This window comes from Phoenix dactylifera, unplaced genomic scaffold (genome assembly GCF_009389715.1).
Source record: "Phoenix dactylifera cultivar Barhee BC4 unplaced genomic scaffold, palm_55x_up_171113_PBpolish2nd_filt_p 000609F, whole genome shotgun sequence".
Classification (NCBI taxonomy): domain Eukaryota; kingdom Viridiplantae; phylum Streptophyta; class Magnoliopsida; order Arecales; family Arecaceae; genus Phoenix; species Phoenix dactylifera.
In genome coordinates, this window is record NW_024068005.1 from 237607 (window position 1) to 249259 (window position 11653).

Genomic DNA, 11653 nt, shown 5'->3' on the forward strand with positions numbered 1-11653 from the left:
CTTTGTTACAAATCAACTTTGCAGTTGTTCTGCAATCATAATAGGATTTCTCTGATTATCATGGTCTTATTCTTACTTTCCAAATACTTGCATATCAATTCATATTTGAATAATTTGATGCATTAAACTTATGTGGGTTCAATGTTGCAGCTATAAGAGTACCCAGATACAATGAGGAATTGAAATGAATGAACCAAGGGCTAACAGTTGGTCCTTCCACCATGGATAACATTGCACCTGACTGTCCTTACCCAGGATGCTTCTCTGTGTCATGAAGGAGGGAAATGCAAACAAACGAAGAACAAGTATCCTGAAGTTTTTTTAGAGAGCTTCCTTCTCAAGATGATGAAGGCCAAGTTCTCCCGATCAGTGGCCTTTGGAACACTGCCATGGCACATCCAAATGATTCCGAGTTTATTAACTTGGGAATATTTGAATGCATGGCTGCATTGATATGGAAGGGCTTAAAGAACAAGCGTTGGCTTACACACGACCAGAACATATACATCCCTATTATGCAGCTCATATAATCGGATCTTACACCCATGAATATGGAAGAGTTTGCAGAACTGCGGTGCATGCTGGGAGTCATTCCTCCCTTAGTTGAACTTTTACGAGGTAGGCTGACCTGGGTGGAGCAAAGGGTAGCAGTTAGGGCCCTGGGACACTTGGCTACATATCCTAGTACATTCCCTGCAGTGGCAAGTCACGGAGAAGTCCTTGAGCTTGCCATTCAGACTGGCATCAAGTTCTCTAGAGATTGTCTACTCTCACTTTTACCAGTTTGTGGATAGGAGACTAAGCTATCACTGCGATCTACTTACACGGGGCATGGGTGGTGTGGATATGGAGTCCAGGAAAGCAGAGGAATGGGCCAGTCAGTTACAGTGCTGGTCTCTTCAGCTCATTAACTGCTTTGCTTTCAAGCCTGAGTTTCTCCCTGATATATGGCAAGCCAGAATTTTTAATAAAATTACCAGGCATGTGGGGAGGGCTTGTCAATGAGAACTCCCCAGCAGGTATTGGTTTACTGCGAACAATTTGCCAGCATAAGCTTGGGAGGAGTCCTGTTGCTAACTGTCCTGGTATCATTGACGCGCTATGTATATAGTCGTTCATCTGATGACTGGCAGTACATGGCTATTGATTGTCTTCTTGGTTACTTCAAGATCCAAGTGCCTGCCATAAGGTAATATGCTACATCTATGTATGTTCCTTTCATTATATTTGCTTATCCTTTTTTGTAATGGAAGCTGGCATCTTCATCTGTCTGCTATGGTGAAATTTGATAAGGTGATTATTTGTTTTTATGTTATCTACATCTGATCATTTTTTCCTCTAGCTTTCAAATGAAGCTGCGCTATGTGTTCAACCCCCTCTACTGAACATGGTTAGGACAAAGAGCAATAAGAAATGAATCTGGCAACTGATGCCCTGGAATGGAATATGTAAAGGCTGTTAGCCTTACAGCCACATCTTGAGATTCTAAACACCCTCACACATGAGATTTCTTGTTTATTGATGTACGAGACACTGTGATTATGAAAACAATGTTGACGTCATACATAAGCCACTCCTTTCCACGGGACTGTATTCGAACAAATGCAAATCTGCTTCATTTCTTTACATGCTGGTTGTTCCTTTCAGGCAGATAAGATCATCTGCACAACCTTCCATGTTCTAACCTCAAAAGAAACCAATCCCTAACATAATAGCGGCACTTTACAATGATGGACGTTTCAAATTCAGTTATTAGCTAATCTAGATCATCACATGAAGAACTGGAGCATAGAGCAATCAGCAGACTGACAGTCCTGTAGGCCCCATCTTCCTCCAGAAGATGCTGTCTGAGAAATCTAGCACAAGCTTTAATAGCTTTGTCACAGTTCCAAGCTTGAGAATGTTGTGGTAAATGGGAAACCCGATTCTATGAACTTAAGGAAAGGCTGCACAGCTTCGTAAGGGTTAAAACCGGAGCTTTTCGTAGTGCTAGCAGGAATGCTTGTGAATGAATCCCATCTCCCAGCAAGCTTTAAAATCAGCAAGAGAAACAGCCCTTATTGAATTAGGGCACGCTATGGCAACACAGGACTTACGGGGTGGGGGCTTGCTGGCTACTTTGCGAGCTTCACTACCCCAATTCTGTAACTTCCCTTCTTTCGTCCATCCATGAGGCAGTCAAGAGTAGTAAGGTGATGCAACACTTTATTCCAGAACACTGCAATTCAACAGAAGAATTGACTTGGTTTCTTGACATTGGCCAAACTTAACCATAGCCAATTATTCTAGTAGAAAATTTGCCAACTATCTTAGGCATTTGTTCATTTTATGATGGAGCTATACTCAGATAAGATCATCTATAGATCAAGTATAAACAAAATATGTCCTATCTCACGCTTTTCCTAAACTTTTAGACATGATCACTTTGATCAACATCTTAAATTCTGTGACAAATGACATAGCAAACATTGTGCAAAAGAGTAGACAATTGATAATTCTATTTCTGGTTAAAATTAAGATACTATTGCTCTAAAAGTTCTTGTTCAGGCTCGTGGAGTTATTGGCTTTTTAATTAGCACATTCGCGAATGCTCATCATATACTGTTAACCAGTTGGGGGATTTTATTGGAAATACATCAAGAGTTCTTTAGCCATAGAATTTGTTGTATTTCTCTGAAGGGCGCTGTATTTGGTGTTTAATAGGTGATAGATAAGGCAGCCCCAGCACTTACAGATTTAGCAGAAATTTCAACTCTTGGTGATCATAAAAGACTTGGCGACAGTATTGTTAGTGTTCTTCAAGCATGTATACAGTCAATTGGGACAGCATGCAGTAGCCATACGAAAGAACAGATTGATGAACTTTGAGTTCCAGGCAGAGATTAAAATGGGAGAAGAATATGCCAAAGGAGGATCTACATATAAAGCAGGGCAGCAGCACTGGTTGTTAAGCTGGAAGGGAATTCTTTATTTTCTTCCGGTAATATTGCAGGAGCTGCGTCAAAGTACTCCGAAGCACTGGCATTGTGCCCCGTGAAGTCAAAAAAAGAGAGAGTTGTGTTGTACAGCAATAGGGCTCAGTGATCTTCTCTTGCAGCAACCATTGGCAGCCATAAGCGATGCTACACATGCATTGTGCCTTCATAACCCTCCTAATCATCATGCCAAAAGCCTGTGGAGAAGAGCCCAAGCATATGATATGCTTGGTTTAGCTAAGGAGAGCTTGTTAGATGCTATTCTATTCGTTAATGAGTGTTCTCAGTCAAATGATCCTGACCTGTCCTTGAGGCAGAATAAAGTTCCTGATTATGCTGAAAGGTTAGTGAAGAAGCAGATGCGTGCTGCATGGCTATTCGGAGAAGCAGCTATAAAGCATGGGGGAGTTCATTGTGATGGTGATTCTGGAGATGTATTTGGCGAACGGGCTGATGACTCTGAGTGGGAGACAGCCAGTGAAAGTGATATTGGAAATGATAGAAGAGGAGAAGCAGATGATGATGAGAGTGAATGGAAAAATGATGACAGCCGGAAAAATATATATCGCAAGGCTTCTACAAAAGGTATCAAAACTCTTTATTAATTTAAAAACACAGAGAAACATTTTGAGTGCATACAATTTAATGATAACTATGGTATCAATATACTAAACACATATTATGTTATTTATTTTGATGATGTTCGCTAAATGCACTAAAAAGAGTTTTTTTTTAATTAATCTATTTTGGCGATTCTTCTTTGTATGCCTAGAGAAGCTAGTTGATATGAGAGTATTATTTGTTTTTCCCTGTTATGTTCCATATTCAGAAAAATTACTTAGTGGCATGGAGTAGATGATATTTATCTCAAATCTCTTAGAAAACATACTGGATGTGTTAATATTTATCTTGTGGTATGGCTGATGGCTGATGCACATTCGCCCATATTCTTTGACACTAGATCAAGATAACATACATGCAGCTGTGTTGCATTGAATTTTCACTTCCAGGAGTATGATCCAACATAAATGTATCAACACTCTTTATTAATTTAAAAACACAGAGAACCATGTTTGAATGCATATGGTTTAGTGATAACTATGGTATCAATATACTAAATATATATGTTACTTATTTTGATGAGTTTTGCTAAATGCACTAAAAAGAGTACTGTTTTTCAGTTAATCTGTTTCGTGATTCTTCTTTGTATACCTAGAGAAGGTAGCTGCATGAGAATAAAATTGTTTGTCTCTAATGTGTTTCTTCTGCAGAAAATTTACTTAGTGGCATAGAGTAGATGATATTTATCTCAATCCTCTTAGGGAAAAAAATTACTGAATGTGTAAATATTTATCTGATTGTGGTATGGATGATGCACATTTGCATTGAATTTTCATTTCCAGGAGTAATATCCAATAATAAAATTAAGGCATGAATACTTCTTATCTACACCATCTGATCTCATGTGAGAGTATGCTTTGACATAGAGAGCTTCAAAGAATCGTTTTCTTTTCCTTCTTTTTTTAATAAACAGGCTGCAGCTTGATTCAAAGTGGACTGGAGATGTTCTTGGCTTGGAAAGTTCATGCCACTCTGGCATCTCCCCCTTTTGGTCTCACTGCACAACCATTTGTCAACAATGCCCATACACAACCAATCCTACTTACATGGAACCTAACTAATTAGTTCTAATCTGATGGGGCATATCCGTTTGTGACAATCTTGATTTGGTAATTAAAAGGTAGAAAAGATGGATGTTGTCTGACCCATGGTCTGCTGTGCGGGTACCGGGCATCGGACCGGTTGCTCGGTGGCACGAGTCGGTACGGGGCTGCGTCGTGCTATGTCGGACCTGTACCAATAGTAGATGAGGCGGAAGAGAGGACAAACGGGAGAGAGGAAAGAGAGAGATAGGAAGAGAGGGAGGGAGACCAGCGGAGGGTGCGGAGGCCGGTGAAGGCCGGCGGAGGCCGACGCCCCGAGCAGCGGAGGCCACAACCATTCCTCTGCTGCTCGGGTGCCGGCCCTTCGCCGGCCTCCGCCACCTCTGCCGGCCTCCCTCCCTCTCTCTTTCCCGCCCCGCCGCTCGCTCTCTTTTTTCTATCTTTTCTTCTCTTTTTTCTCCTTCGGCAATAGTTTTGTTTTCGTTTCGGAACCATCCCGATCACTGCCGGGATGCTTGGTACGAGCGGAGCTGTCCAGTTCGGGATGGTTCCCATATCTTGGTCTAACCTGTACCAATGGGATCAAATTAGGGCCAAAATCAGGACTCACTTCCACCTGGGTTGAGTTTGGATCATGTGCCCCATTATCCTTTTGTACCCTTTTGTGATCATGAAACTGAGAGTCAATATGAATCACTGAAAGATTAGTCAGAAAATTCATTAATAACAATGATTTTGACTATTATTACTTTATGTTGGGAAGGCCCACTTTTAAGGCTATTTTCATCTCCTTTTCATCTTCTCTTCTTGTCTCATTCCTTCTTATTTTTGCATTTGCATGCTTAGTTTGAGCATATTAACCTATCTCATTGCATGCCTGGGAAGGCATGAAGAGCATTTTTTCCGTATTTTTCACTACATCAAATCTAATTTAGATTGCTTAGCCTCTTAAAAGCGATTTTTTTAATTACTTTCTTCCTCAACATCTATAATGTCACAGCTGTGCTTTTGGAATTACTGGGATCTGATTGAGTTGTCCTAAATCTAACCCAATCTTTTGCAGGAATGTAGAAGTTAGATATATATAGAATGAGCCGCACCAATATTTTTATTTTTTTAAACGCTATCCTTTTCTTTTAGTTTTGTTTCTTTTCTTGTTTTCTTTGAAGTTCTCTGTAATGGCTCAAATGTCCTAACTAGTATTTCTTAGCCTTAAACCTGAGATGGACGTGCTTCTTCTCCAGTTATTGATCTAGTTCGTGATATGTTTTCAGGTTCACATACATATATTGAGGAGGGGAGAAGCACAACCATCTCAACTATTTGCAGTTGTAAACCATTTGTTGTTAATCTTGTTCTTGTAGAGGTCCTAGGTTCAGCCTTCCCTACATGACAATTTGTGACTTCTAGAAGGTTTTTTTTAAAAATATTACAATGATTGTACTCTTCATTTTCTCTAACACTTTGAGGGGCAGCACATTCTCAAAATTATGCTGATAATTGAGGCCTTGGTAGGCTGTATCTTCCATGAAAGATCTGTTTTTCAAGTTAGTTTCAAACCACGACCTTTGACTGATTGGTAGCGATTTTGAGCAAAAGCTGTTGTTTTTTTCTCCCTGTTGTTCTCACCTTTTCGTTCAAAACAAAATTCTTTCCATCAATTCTGAAATAAATATGAGACAAATGCTATTGACTCTGAAATGCATTGTTTGTGCTGGAGTTTGTTAAGGAATCAATATGAGCAATAAGTCTTGCAAAACATCGAAAGAGGATATCAATAAAATATTCTGGTAGGATCATCCAAATTAGATTTGCTGACTGTATTTGATTCTGGACTGACTAATCGTGAACAAAACTGGTCCATTTCATTCAAATTATATGCCATTCTGCATCTTTCCTACCCACTTAAGGTCCTCATTTTTACTTCCTCATTATGTATGCTTTTCTGGTCTTTTAGTCTATGTGCCTTTATTTCCAGCAACTAAAGCTCCAGCAAAATTCCTACCATCAACCTAGATGACTTTCATATCTTTCTCCTACGAACAGAAAGCACACTACATTCCTCTCCTAGGGGGTGGTTCCAAGTTCGAGTCCTGAGTGGTGCATCCTGCAGTATTTGAACCTGGGTAACTTTCCTTGGGCAGGTCTTCTCTTTCTTCCTCTCAGTTAAACAAATGAAAAAAAAGTCATCTTTTTTCTATTTGGCTGCCCTTAAGATCTTACTTCAGAAAAGTTGTACCGTGCTAAGTATATTGCACTTTAGGCATGAAAGACTATAATGGATCCACATTTCCTGCTCATCCACCAAAAGAGATGAATTGTCTGTGTAGTTTCCATAATCACGCTGCTCTCTATCTTTTTTTTTTGTTAGTGATATGTCATATCATAGATATTAAAGATTAAAAGAGCTAGGGTCAAGTGAGGAATTTCTATCGCTTTTCTTTTATCTATTTCTGCAATCAGTTTACATGATCTTTTTTTGACCTTTTGAAATAGATACCAGTCATGGATATAATGTGCTGCTTGCAGAAGATGATGCATGATTTGCGTAGTATTTGCACAAATGAGATCAGAGACTGTGAACTGTCATCAGAGGTTGAAGTGCAAAAGGCGTTGTTCTTCAGTTCTTTGAAGTGTGAGTTCTACTGAGGTATTCATATCCCTTTGTTTAATGTTGAACTGAAAAAGGACTCTTTTCCTATCCATTAATGTTGTTGTTTCTCGGTATGAAAATTTTCAAGTTGTGTTTGGTGATATTGTGGGTTGACGAGGCCTTCATTTGCTTTGGAGTGGTTGGCAGAGCTGGATTTGTATTTCATTGGATTTACTGCTCTATGGTGAATGCCGTGTCTTTTGAGTTGGTAGTTTGATGATAATCCTTTTTATCTCTATGAATATATGCCAGGTATTGCTGCTTTTCAGAGATCAAATGAATCAAAATGTTGAATATTAGAATATGTCATATATACTTGTGCAAAAAATGCAGCATAGTTAAATGGTTTATTCTTGTTAAAACATTTTCCTCAGAGGTTTCTATTTTAGATATCTATTGTAGTTGCTTGTTGCTTTAAGGGTAAGAGAGAGATCAATGTTACAGGTTTTTCATCCTATACAATTTGAAATGGGGTGTTTCTCATTCTAGCTGGGGCCCCTAAAGCATGAAATAACTCTATACATCTCTCTCTATACTGGACCTTCTGTTATGCTCCACAGGTGCTGCCATGCGCCTTCTTCTAAACAATTTAACCTGTACAGTTCGAACTCATTCTTTCTAAACTTAAAAACATTTATTTTCCTTGATATTTTTTTTTAACTGATGCCATCTACTTTCTGGCATTTTGGGCCATACAACATAGCCAGTTTAATATATTTTTTGCTTAATTTCTTCCAGAAATTTTTGTGGTGCCATGTCACTATGCTTATGGTGAATGGATATCTCTTTCTTCTGTTCTACTTTCACACATCTCTAAGCAAGTGTTGCACTAAGAATTAATATTTTTTGGTATATTCCTTCAAGAAGCTCTTTCTGGTACCATGTTGTATTTATGATGACTGGATTCTCTTTCTTGTGTTTAAACTATACTATATCCACTTTTTCTCATCTCTAGGCATGCTTTTACAATAAGAAAATTCTTTGTAAAGTAGCTTTGCTCGTATATTATAGTTAGGCCCTGTTTGGGGGAGCTTTTGGAGGGCCAGAAAGCACTTTCTGGCCCTCCAAAAGTACTTTTAGATGAAAAACTGTGTTTGGTAAATTTTTCAATAAGCTGTTTCAGCTTTTGCGGGAAGCTGAAAACAGCTTTTGGGAGGAAGCTCCAATTTGGAGCTTTTGGGATGAAGCTGTTTCAGTTTTTTCGGAAAGCTATATTTTGACAAAAATGCCCATATTAAAATAACATAATTACATAGTTTGTCTCTTTATAAACCTAAAAATCTGCTGGAGCCAAGAATCCTAGCCGTCAGACTCCCTTCTATAAGAAAAGGTATTTTTCTTTTCAATTTTTGTATGCATCTCTTGAACCACATTTTAGAAGAAAAATTTTTTAATCATTTTCCATACCTTCCAAAATCAATCTATTGTTTTTTTTTTTATCATCAACCTTGCGGCCCACGCTGACGTCCTCCTCGAGCGTGGACCACGAAGAAGAGCCCCTGGACCGCGAAAAATTATTTTATGAAAAATTATGAAAAATTATTTTATACTAATAATTATAATATTTTATACCTTTATTTTTGTGTTATACTATAAATATAATATCATATTATATTATATCATAATACATTAATATGTTATGTTAAATAATTTAATATTATGTTATATTATGAAAAATTAATTTATACTAATAATTATAATATTTTATACCTTTATTTTTGTATTATACTATAAATATAATATCATATTATATTATATCATAATACATTAATATGTTATGTTAAATAATTTAATATTATGTTATATTATGGAAAATTAATTTATACTAATAATTATAATATTTTATAACTTTATTATTGTATTATACTATGAATATTATATTATATTACATTACATTATAATACATTAATATGTTATTTTAAATAATTTAATATTATGTTATATTATGGAAAATTAATTTATAATAATAATTATAATATTTTATACCTCTATTATTGTATTATACTATAAATATTATATTATTATATATTATATTATTATTAATATTAATTATTTTTTTAAATAATTTAATATTATGTTATATTATTATAAAAATATTAATAATTATTATTATTAATTTATATTAATTAATATATAATATATTTATTTATATATTTTATATTTAACTATTATTACACTATAAATAATATATATTATATATATCATAATACATTAATATGTTATGTTAAATAATTTAATATTATGTTATATTACCAAATATTAATTTACTCTAATAATTATATTACTATTATGCTATATTAACATAATATTATTTTATATTACAATAATATTATATATTGTATATTTATGTATTAATTTTTTATGTTTTTTGTTCTGTTGTATATACTATGCAATGTCCTTTATGGTAATTTTGTCATACAAAAGTACTTTCTCAGTTTGTTTACCAAACACAAAACAAAGTACAACAACACTTTACGAATGTAGTTACCAAACAGCAACAACTTTTTATAACAGCTCTACTTCAGACAGCTCTACTTCCAACAGCTCTACTGCCAACAGCTCTACTGCCAACAGCTTCCCCAAACAGGGCCTTAGAAATGTGAAAAGCCAATAGATGATATGTTTGGCTTTTGCTCCTGAGTGATATTTTAAGATAAGCCTCTTGCTCTTGGAACTTATCTCTTTATACCCTTTTAGGCTTAAACATGACTAAATTCCTGGACGTTTGGAACTGAGAGCCCAAGTTTCAGAAGATAGCTCAATACTATATTAGCCTTAAGGATTATATTTGTTGTTTTTTTTTAATGGTGGCCTTTCCTTTTTAACTAAGCTTTGGCCACATATTAATCTCACTCATTAGCCACCGCTGCCACCGATCAACTCATTCACTCATGCCATTTGCTCTTACAACAATAAGCTTAAAGCTTTGGTTGGTTCCTTCCAAGATCCTTGAAGGAAGCACATCCTCCATGGCCAATCAATGAAAAGCCATCTCTCTTCATGGTGTGCATAACAAGATTATCCAAGGGGGGTGTTGGAGTCCAATCTCAATGAAGGACCGAATGGTACTTCTAAAAGACACTTAGACCTCATGACTCATCAGATGAGGAATGCTAAATATATGATGAAAATTACGTACTTTCAACGAAAACAGTTAGAATAAAATGTCATGCATTTGAAAATGAAAGGGATGGCTACATATTTGTACATATGATTCTTGACGTTAACCAAATAATGTAACAGGTCAGATTTGTTTCTTCATGGATACACATACACACACAAAAAAAAATATAAAGGGAATCATAGTTTGAGACCTATAATTCTTCTAAAGCACATTAATTGCCTAGGTCAAAAGAATGCATTTTAAGAAACACCAAACCACATTATAAATCTCTTAATCTAGACATGACATGATAGTGAATTCAATCCCTTCTTCAAATCAAACATATTGTCCATGCAGAATTGAAACCAGCTTGATACTTCGATTTGCTCATAATCGATAATTTCATTTCAATTTTATAAGATTCATTGAAGATCCATGCCCGAAAAATCTATAGTTCTTGTTGGATCCAGTGCATGTCAAATTTCACAATATAAGGATTCAATTATTGAACCTCTGCATTCGAACAGGATGAACTGTCTTAAGTTATGGTGTAAGAGGTAGATACTCCTAAATCTATATTTCTTTTTGTCCTTTCTAATCTTACATATCAAGTTGCCATCTTCACTTATCAAATTCATTAGTTTACTGAAATGTTTTTGGCAAACACTCCGAAATTGTTGCCATTTTGCACCATTTGTTTGATGGGGTTGTTCAGATTATACTTTGGGGTGCCTTTGCAGAATCAAACCACCCTAAAAATAGGAGATGAAAGCCAAGAAAATGCCCACAAAAGCTATAAAGCCCATTGTACCAACTCAACCTAACCTCTACCAACACACTCCTATTCAATCTCTTAGGCCATTTGACCTTTGGGATTTCTTAAAGGACATGATTGACTATCTACCAATGCCTAAAGTTTACTCAAGAACAACTAGATTTGGATGGGTATCATGGCTATCGTGAGGGTTTCATTCTTTGTTGTTGAGTGCTCTAGTGAAGTGTTGCGGATTAGTGGTGCGACCTTGCCATCTCCTTTTTGGGATATTTTTATTTTTTTGGCTCTTTTGGATATTTTCGTACTAGAATTATATGATTCATCTGTCCTATCAAAAAAATAAAAGGTAAGTAATACTGCTTTATATTGCCCTAGAGCTTCATTAATCACTCTAGCGATCTTCTTAGATGACTTACGATGAGCAATGGCTAAGGATGGGGGTAAAGGTAAAGATGATAAAGATTTTCAACAGTTTGACTACAA

At 36.1% G+C, this 11653-nt stretch overlaps 1 pseudogene; it reads left to right on the plus strand.

Moving 5' to 3' along the window:
• The first annotated feature begins 205 nt into the window (after positions 1-205).
• LOC120106708 lies at positions 206-7474 on the plus strand (annotated as a pseudogene).
• Positions 7475-11653: the final 4179 nt, after the last annotated feature.